The sequence below is a fragment of the Aythya ferina genome, assembly GCF_964211825.1.
Source record: "Aythya ferina genome assembly, chromosome: 9".
In the NCBI taxonomy this organism is placed as follows: Eukaryota; Metazoa; Chordata; class Aves; order Anseriformes; family Anatidae; genus Aythya; species Aythya ferina.
The window spans coordinates 15,305,082-15,314,588 of record NC_140305.1 but is presented as its reverse complement, the minus strand read 5'-3'; positions in this window follow the sequence as shown (position 1 = coordinate 15,314,588).

The following is a 9,507-nucleotide window of genomic DNA, read 5'->3' as shown; positions in this document are numbered from 1 at the left end:
CTCACAATCTGGGGGCTCGTCTGGGCTCCAGTCACCTACCGGGGAGCCCCACTGCCGCAGCAGCAGGAAGGCAGGCCCCGCTGGTTTCAGGGGTCTGTGCATCCATGGCGGGGGTTCTGTGGGGAGCTGACGGCCGGAGACGGACAAAGCGTGAGATAAGGGAGGGAAAGGGGGAGCCTCGGGAGGTCCCCTCGGTGTGCGGGGATCCCGGTGCTTGGCAGGATCCACATTGTCCGGAATCAAAACGTTACCGGGTGCCGCCCTGCAGGAGGGGAATTTCTGTAGCAGCACCTGGCAAGGGCGAGGAAAAATGGGAAAATTCGGGGTCCAGGGGACAGGGAGGGGTCCCTGGGGCAGTGCCAGCAGCGCCAACCGCGTGGGGAACCGCTCCTGAGAGCGGCAGAAACGCGAAAAACTACATCTCCCGGCATGCCGCGGGGCACGAAGCCCGGCGGCTGCTACAGCGCATGCGCATCCCTCCGCCTGCAGTGCCCCCTGTGGCCAGCAGGCGGCAGCACCGAGCGCCCCGGGCCCGCAGCTCCGCGAGCCGCGGGGGAGCTCCGGGGGGCGGGGCCGGGCCCTGAGGCACCGCGCGGGGCGGGGAGCGGAGACCCCGCGGCCGGGCCCTGTGGCGGGGTGGGGACCCGGCGCTCTCGTGCACACCGAGCCCCATCAGCTGCACCCTGAGCCAACCACCTGTCGTGTTTTCGAAGAAATGTTGTATTCTAGTGGACTTTTTCTCATTATATCATCGTTATAATACCAAAACACAGCTCCATCACAGAAGCTCCGTGCCCCCAAGGTGTGACCGCCCCTCACTGAGGGCATGCTCTGAATTTCTCCTTTAAACGAAAGCAAGAAAACTTTTTACCAATCATAACCAAGATGTGCCTGACTAGAGTCACTCAGCTCCACTTAAAAGGACAGAAAATAATCATAGAATATCCCGAGTTGGAAGGGACCCACAAGGATCACCAAGTCCAACTCCTGGCACCACACAGGTCTACCCAAAATTCAGACCATGTGACTCAGCGCACAGCCCAAACACTTCTTAGACTCCAACAGGCTCGGTGCAGTGACTATGTCCCTGGGGAGCCTGTTCCAATGCACGACCACCCTCTTGGTGAAGAACCTCTTCCTGATGGCCAGCCTGAGCCTCTCCTGCCATAGCCTGACACCATTCCCTCGGGTCCTATCGCTGGTCACTAAAGAGAACAGATCAGTGGATAATGTAAATTGGCTTCAGAGGAAGGGGACGTAAGGGAAAATCCATCACAAAGGATGCCTTTCTGACTTGTGGGATCTGTCAGCAGGCTGACCCTCTCTTCCCCCTACATTGGGATGTCGTGGGGTAAGATTTGAACACTTGGTTGTACCAGGTGTCTTCATGGAAACTTAGAAATCTCTGGAGCCTTTGTTCCTTTTAACACGTTAATAGCCAGGATGAGCACCTGTGCATTTCATGCATGCTCACTTGCTTTTGCAGACAGTGAATTTATCGCTGACAATCCAAAGAACCTGTGTCCCCGTTGCTGTTAATACACTGCCCTTCATTGCTTTGTTCCTAGCCATGACAGTTCTTACTGAACACAACTAGATCGAGGACATGCTATGTTATTTAGGTGAATTTGTGACCGTGATAGTTCAGTACCCTGAATCCAACCAGACCCGTAGCAGTTAGTCAGCTACGCCCCTTAAGGCAACAGTATTTCATAGGGGAAAACATTAAGCCTAAGATTTCTCATCCCTAAGGCCCTGGGGGGCAGGCAGAGAAGGAATCCGAGACTCTGAGTATGTCTCCTGAGAAAGGCAGCTTACAGTTAGTTACTCAGTGTCTTCTGGTCTCACAGGAGGAGGCAGAGGTATAATTAATTCCTTCACCATTTCTCTGGAAAGAGCTTTTCTCCTGTCTGTGACAAAGGAAAAAAAAAAAAAAAAAAAAAAAAAAAACAACTTGTGATCATGGGAGTCATTCCACAAAGCCACACTCAGTGAATTCACTACTACAGTTAAGATCGTTTTTAGTCAAAAACACCTTGCCAGCAATGTTACCACTGCCAACATAGCACTGCACAAAAATTCAACTCAAGATAAAGGAAAGGGCGAGTTAAAAGGACGAATGACGTGATCAAAGGCATCTGCAACAACCATCTGGTTGATGGTTGTCCACAGCCCTCGGATTTCATGGTCATCTTTCCTGACAAATGAATCCTGGAAGAACAGAAAAGATACACAATGATACACAGAAAAGACAAAAGGAAGAACAGAAAAGATACACAGACCCCCAACCCAGACCTGATCCCAAGCCCTTGACACAGAGTTGAACCTGAGCGCCTACCCCAAGCCCTAACACTGAGCCCCAGCCCCAGACCCTTGACCCAGCAGCCCCCAGCCCAGAGCTGACTCCGAGCCCCAAAATGGACCTCAGATATGGACCCAGAACTAAGTCTAATTCCCAACCCCAATTCCAAGCCCCAGCCCCGGCCCCTTGACCCTGAACCCTCAACCCCGTGCCCAGACCTGGAGGTGATCCTAGGGCCAGGCCCAGGCCCCGAGCCCCTGAACCCAGAGCTGACCCCAGACCTTTGACCCCAGAGCAGACCCTGGAGCTGACCCTGAGCCCCCACCCCAGAGCTAACCCCAAGCCTCGGACTTAAGCCTCAGACCCCGGAGTTGACCCCAACCCTGGAGCTGACCCTGACAAAACAACCCCCAGAACAGATCCCAGACCTGGAGCTAACCCTGAGCACCAACCCCGAACCCTTGACCCTGGACCTCTGACCCTGGATCCCCAACACTGGACACTCACCCTAGGCCCTTGACCCCAGACCCTCAACACCGGAGCCCCCACACCAGAGCTGACCCCGAGCCCTGACACCAGAGCCGACCCTTGACCTGGAGCTAAACCTCCTTGACCTGGAGTTGTCTTCTTCCTATCTCAAAAGTGTGCTGTTTGGAAGACTGTGAGGATGAGGGCTCTCAGCCACCATCCCAAAACCAGGCAGCAGTGACCCCTCGAGCTGCACAGTCTGCTTTGCACAAAGGAGTTAGCTGGAAAGATTGAAGGTCCTAGTTTGGCCTCACATACTAAACTTTAGGGAAGTTGACCAAACAGTATTAATTTATTATTTTTTTTGTACTTTTTATATCTTTAAAATAGCGTTTTGGCCTCGACACTGAAATTCCTCGATGCTTTCAGTTAAACACAGCCAAAGGAGTTCCCATCCAGAGCAGGGATTGCCGTGCAGTTCATCTGCTGCTGGTTCCCTGCCGCCCACGTTGTGCACAGTGCTTTCTGCAACTGGTTTGCCTCTGACCTTGACTGGCAGCCCCCGAACACCGCAAGATTGATCAGCTTTAGGGGCACTTCGGGCACCGCAGCCCCAGCCGGACCCGCAGCCCTCCCGCTGCCCTGGGCTCCGGCTCCCCCTGCTGCCCGCGAGGGGCGCAGCGGCCGCCCAGAAACAGAAGGGACAAAGGTGCTACCTCCACTTTGCTACCTTATATCGGTGCTTGGATGCTCAACAGAAAGGAATACAAAACAAACAAACAAACAAAAAAAAGAGGCAGTCTCCAAAAATTTATTCCCCGATTTCCCATCTCATTTTGGAGAAACAAGGCAGCACAGCTCTCAGGTTTCCAATATTGATAGTATCACTTCACCCTCCTTAGATTTTTTTTTTTTATTTATTTATTTTTAAGCATAATTAATGCTCTATTTAAAGCTCTAGCTAGGTAATAAAAGCCAGTCTCTACTTCTAGCCTCCCCAATACAGCTCTGTGCCACCCTGGCCATTAAGATGCTCAGACATACTGTCAAGGATAAGATGCACCACAGACTTAGAAGGTGGATTTAGGGCAGTTCTCTTTTAGGAACTGATTCTCTGTCATCTCCAAGTCACTGAAAATTAATTTCTATTGTCTCAACAGGCACAAGTTCCTGTTAACCTCAAAAAAGGTCCAAAATCCTTGTAAAGGGGTCATGGCTTGGGTGGGACACTTTGAACAGATAAGCACCACGTGCAGGACCATAATGACGTAATGGTTATGGCTGGCAGAATCCAGCCCAGCTATTGACTGAAAACTGCACTAAAACACCCACCTCATCTCAGGGCTACTCCTGCATTTGCTTCATGGCAGCTTCTACTGCTCATGCAATTGTCAAAGAGCTTCTTGTCACCCCCGAAGCCCCTTGCCAGCTTGCACACTACCCGTCTGCAACAGGCATGTGTGTTATTGTTATATCAGTTCTGAAGCAGCTAGTAGTAAAAAAAAAAAAAAAAGTTAAAAAAATAAAAAAACAATGCACCTTCTATGGCCTAGCAGGTACATCAAATCAAATCTAGGAGAGCTCACATGGTTAAATTCTAAGCAGCAGCTCTATAGGCAAACATCTGCCTCTTCCACACATTGCTGCTTCCTTCTGAAGACCTTGGGATGCTGCAGAGGTATCAGGAGCTCAGCCTGCAAGATGCTGAGTCCTTTGACCCTGCTCCACTGATCACTTACCTACATGCTTCGCTTTAAGCACAGGCATTGGCACCTGCTGAAACCACGGGGCCAGCTCACGTGCCTGGCGGTGAACCTGCACTTCAAGTGCTCTGCTGGACTGGGGCCAGGGATCTGTGTGCGTGAGGATGGAGCTGTCATTAATTCAGGATCACAGTGCCCCTTTGAGGGGTGTGTTGCTGTTAGAGCTCCCCGAAATGTGGAAATCCTGGTCTGTGAGAAATTCTGTTATTGGATTTTTTTTGGTAAAGAGAATATAGGTTTAAATAAAATGAAAGCCTTATTTAAAGTTGTAAAATAGAAATCATTCAGATGTGCCCCCTCCTTTCTGCTTCCCACCTTCTTCTTTTTGTCCTTAGCAAAACACTAAAAATAAACACTGGTGGTTGTTCCAATGGAAACAAATTGGCCGTAATGTAAAATCCTTGACCATCATTATTAACTGTGCTGAATCTGTAAGAGTGAACTAAGATTTGTCTACATATCCTTTTCAGGCTGCAAACACATTACAAACACCAGACACAGATTTGTAACATGTGGAAATTAATTAGAGGACAACGTACAGAAATAAGCCATGCAGGAAGAGTGCAGATTCCTTAGCTTTAGATAATGGGGCAATCAACAGCTACATCTGACAATACTGCAAGGAGAGAAAATATTAAACACACATTCATATGTTTCATTAACCACTGTTGATATAAGTAGGATGTTCTAGTTCTGTATATGCCTTTATGCCTACCGAATCGTGGCTTCTGCTAGGATTTAAGCCAGAAAGTACTGAAGTCTTTAGGAGATTTCTACTGTCCTCAGCAAATGTTGGACCTTCCCTGCGTGACTCCAGGTAGTTTATCCAGGTGATTGGCTTTAAACCTTCAAGCCACTCCATTCACTTCAAGTGGACTGTTCCTGCGTGCCAGCTCCTTGTAGTGATCCGTGACAAGTTTCAGCTAGGGAGGCTGGTGAAAGAGCCTTTCTCAGATGGCACTGAGAAGGAAAAAAAATAATCCTAATGAGACCCAGGAGAGCCAGGCTCTATTTACAGTTCTGCCACTGTGTTTCTGGGTAACCACAGGCAATTCATGCCATTACTTGAGGCATTAGATCCACATTGGTGCAAACTCTGCAAGATGATGTGCGTTGCAGAAGAGCCAGGAATTACCACCAAAATGCAAGGCAAGAACAGACCCAGCAGGAGGCAAGGAAGGGTGAGATGACTCTAGCCCTCAGTCCGATGAGGTATGGAAGACTCAGCAGTTTGTGCTAGTCTGCAAATAAGACACAGGATCATTTCACAGGTATTTTTGTGTTATTTCAGGTCAGGGGTTGATGATGTATTGAGAGGAGTTTCTCTGGAAGGGCAAGGGAAAGTCAAGCATGAATGTGATAAAAGGACAGTGAAGGAGCAAACCCCCCGCTGGCTTCAAACACAAACGTGTCCATATAAAAATAAGGCTATTTCCTTCTATCTGGATTGTGCAGGAAGTTTGTTTTTATAAGTAGAAAATAGAACCTGTTCTTAATGAGGAACACTTGTCCATGGTCAAACATCTTGTCAACAATGATAATTCTTTCGAGCTCCTCTGTGCCTGTGACATCCCAAAAGAATTATCTTCTAAGAAATAGGATCAAATAGTCCATAAAACCCAAACAAGGAATTTATTGGAAAAGATTCTAAGAGCAGGAAATTGGAAAAATGAAAGCACAGTTAAAAAAGAAACCTACCATAAATGCTGCTGAGCTATAGAAGCAAAAAGTGGTGTATTGATTCTGACATCAATTACTTAGGGAAGGCTGGGAGAACCTTCACAATAGGAATACACACGTCTTTCATTATTTTGTTCAGCCATTAGGGAAGATTGAACACCTCTGTGATTGCCTGCGTCCTCCTGATGCTGATGTGACCAAATTTAGGAAATGTGGAAAAACAGTCTGAATGTGCGATGCCAAAGAGAGAAAAGAACTGTTAGAGCTTCTGGACAGCTTCAGGATCTGTAGCTTTTCAGCCTAGAAGGTTGCACACTGGAAGTTCAAAGAAAATTGGATATTTAGTCCCTGCCTTCCTGTGCAGTTTCTGCTTGGGGTATCCAACAGATACCCCCAAAATATCAGCTATCATGGCTTCCCCATGAACTGTGGATCTTACAGAGGGCATTTCTACCCAATTCCCATCTGAACTCCATTTGAGCTGCAAAATGCTTCATGAAGCTCAAAATAAAGCGTGGCTTGTAAGATCAAAAAGATAAAATGTACTTACATACCAATATTTTTCTCTGTTTTGCCCCAGAAGCAACAGCAGGGACTGTGCACTGAGAACTTGGCACCTTATTGTTTTTGTTACTACACCTTATATCCTTCTCTCAAAAATCTGCAGAACAGAGAGAAAACCTGATCATACTGCAGTCAGAGAGATTTGCCATTAACTGAGCTGGGGCCAGGATTCCATCTTCTGTATGGGTCCAGCATTTAATTCCATATGTCTGCAACCTGGATGATGCCCTAAGATACAGTTTCATCAATAGAAGCACCATCAGTGCTGTTGCTATTTTCTGAGATAAATTAAATTAACTCTTCGATATAGTTCAGGGTGGGAAAGATAGTACAGGCTAAAAGTTGCAGCAACTTGATTCAGCTCAGCTACAAAATGACAACGAGCCTCATCTGACTAGGAACTACATTAAAAGTGCAGTTCTTTGTGTATTACACTGAAACAGCCTCATTATTATTTCATCAGCTAGCTGGCCACAGTGTCAAAGTAGATAAACAAACATGGGAAAATCAATCTGACCACTTCTCAGAATCTTCCATTGGCAAGCATTTGTGAATGTAAATATTAAGGGTGGGAAAACCTCAAGAGTTTCTGACCTGTATTTCCAAGATCTGGGATCTTGCTAGATTTGGTTACATAGTGAGAAATTTGAAACTTTGACAACTTGGCTTGAAAAATATTTTTCTAATATACATCGTTTTCCTGTTACTAAGTAGAAGAGACAAACCTCTTCTCCAAAGCATAGATCAGAAAAATAAAACACCTCTCTGTAACCATGGGAAATTTTAGACCAAAATGCTGTTTTACTTAAATAGTAATAACTGTAATATTAAATGATAGAATATGCATTTCTAGCTTTAGTCATGTCCCTGGATCTAGAATGGGTCTCATTCTGCCAATGCATTTATGCAGAGCTTAGACTGATTTCCCTGGTTTCACCTAAATTTTGTGTTCTACTTCTCTTTTTTCTGTATCTTTACGCTTCATCTTACTCAACTGCTTTGGGGTATAAAAAATATTTATCTCTGACTGCAAATCAAATTATTTGCAGCTTTGATTCTGCTTAAATAAAACCACTGAGAGCAAGAGAAAGTTACAGATTTCATCAGCAACTGGCTGTTTGCCCCAGACCTCACCCAGTTTGGCACCTGTATCCATGTGGTAGGACCCTCCTGGGAAGGACACTTTTCTGGGCCACAGCAGTGACATGCTCTCTGTGTGTTCCTTCTTGGGAAAGGAAGGTACTTTTTCAGTCTGCTCTGTCATCATAGCAAGCAACACGTGCCACATTCATAGATCCCAGTCTTGAGACACGTTTTGGAAGCTGCCAAAATGTGCTGTATTTGCTTGCTTTCCACTGACAGTTCTAGTTGTGTCCTGCCTATGCGGGACTCTCAGCCTGAAGGCCATACCTGTAGGAAAGCATTTCCCATCATTAGCTATGATCTGATCATGCAGCTCATCTCAACAGCTTTTGCTGATATCTACCTTTTCCTCACTTTAGACTGCAAAAAACAGGCAACGTGTGGCTCTCTCTGGGTATGTCCAGGATATGTCCAGCTGGTAGGTGAAAAACTTGAATGGAGTCTCTAAACCATATCAAGGGGCAGAGCCCTATCATGGCCATCACATCAGGATTTCAGGGGAGGGAGAAGGAGAGGGAGACGCGAGGCTTAAGTTTCTTCTCAAACGCATTGGCTCTACACTAGCATTGCTTCATCATTTTCCATGCAAATTCACAACTGGAAAAAGATCGGAGAGCGATTATATTCACCAGCTGAGTACAGCCCCTTTCTCCTGGGTGCACATCAGACAGCCAGCTTTTCCCCAGAGCCTCATAAAATCCCTACTTCTTACCATGGTGCCTGCTAGCCCCGATGTGCTCTGCCTTCCCCTTCAACGTTCAGGAGAAAGGCTAGCTGTGACCCAGTTGTGACACAGTCTGTGAAACGGGGATAACAAGCGCTCTCTCTGTCAGTTTGGATGGCAAATAGCCTTTGAAGCATAAACTGGGCCTTACGTTTTTTTCAGCTGTGCTTGACAGAAGGGGGTCCGGGCCTTCATTGTAATAATTCTCCCCAGCCCAACTCAGAGGATGGATGAATGCAGCTAAAGAATTAAACCACAATTTTGGCTCCATTTGACACAGCAAGACTATCAAGACGCCCTACAGGTCATCTGAAACATGTTAATCTTACATAATCTGGAAAAGACACGTTTTTATGTGCAGATATCTCAGGAAGACATGTTTCTGTGAGAAAAAGGCTCAGTGTTTCTGTCCTCTGCTCTGTTAATCATGACCGACTGCTGGTATCCAAGTAATACAGCAAATCTCCCATAGGATAAGGCAGACCTACAAAAATTAGAATTCGGCTGACCTGGAAATATGTCAGTCATGGTTTTCACAAGTATTTTTGTCAGAATAGGGCAGGGATAATTACAGCTTAAGCTAAAAGGGAAAGGGGGATGGGAACCCATGAAGTGGAAACTGCAAAAATAAATAACTCTCTGTCACAAGGACAGCCCCATGGAGGGATGCTGGTTTTGAGTGGAAGAAAGAAATCAGTCTGAGAGGATCCTGAATATGCATCAGTTCTCCTTTTCTCATGACCTCCTGAGCAGCTCACTGGGAAGCCTCCTGCTCCCTGTCCCCCCAGCCATTCCTAACTGGGGCTCGAGCAGCCCTGCACCCCTTAGGGATATCTGTTCCACATGTAGTGCAGGCTGTAAGG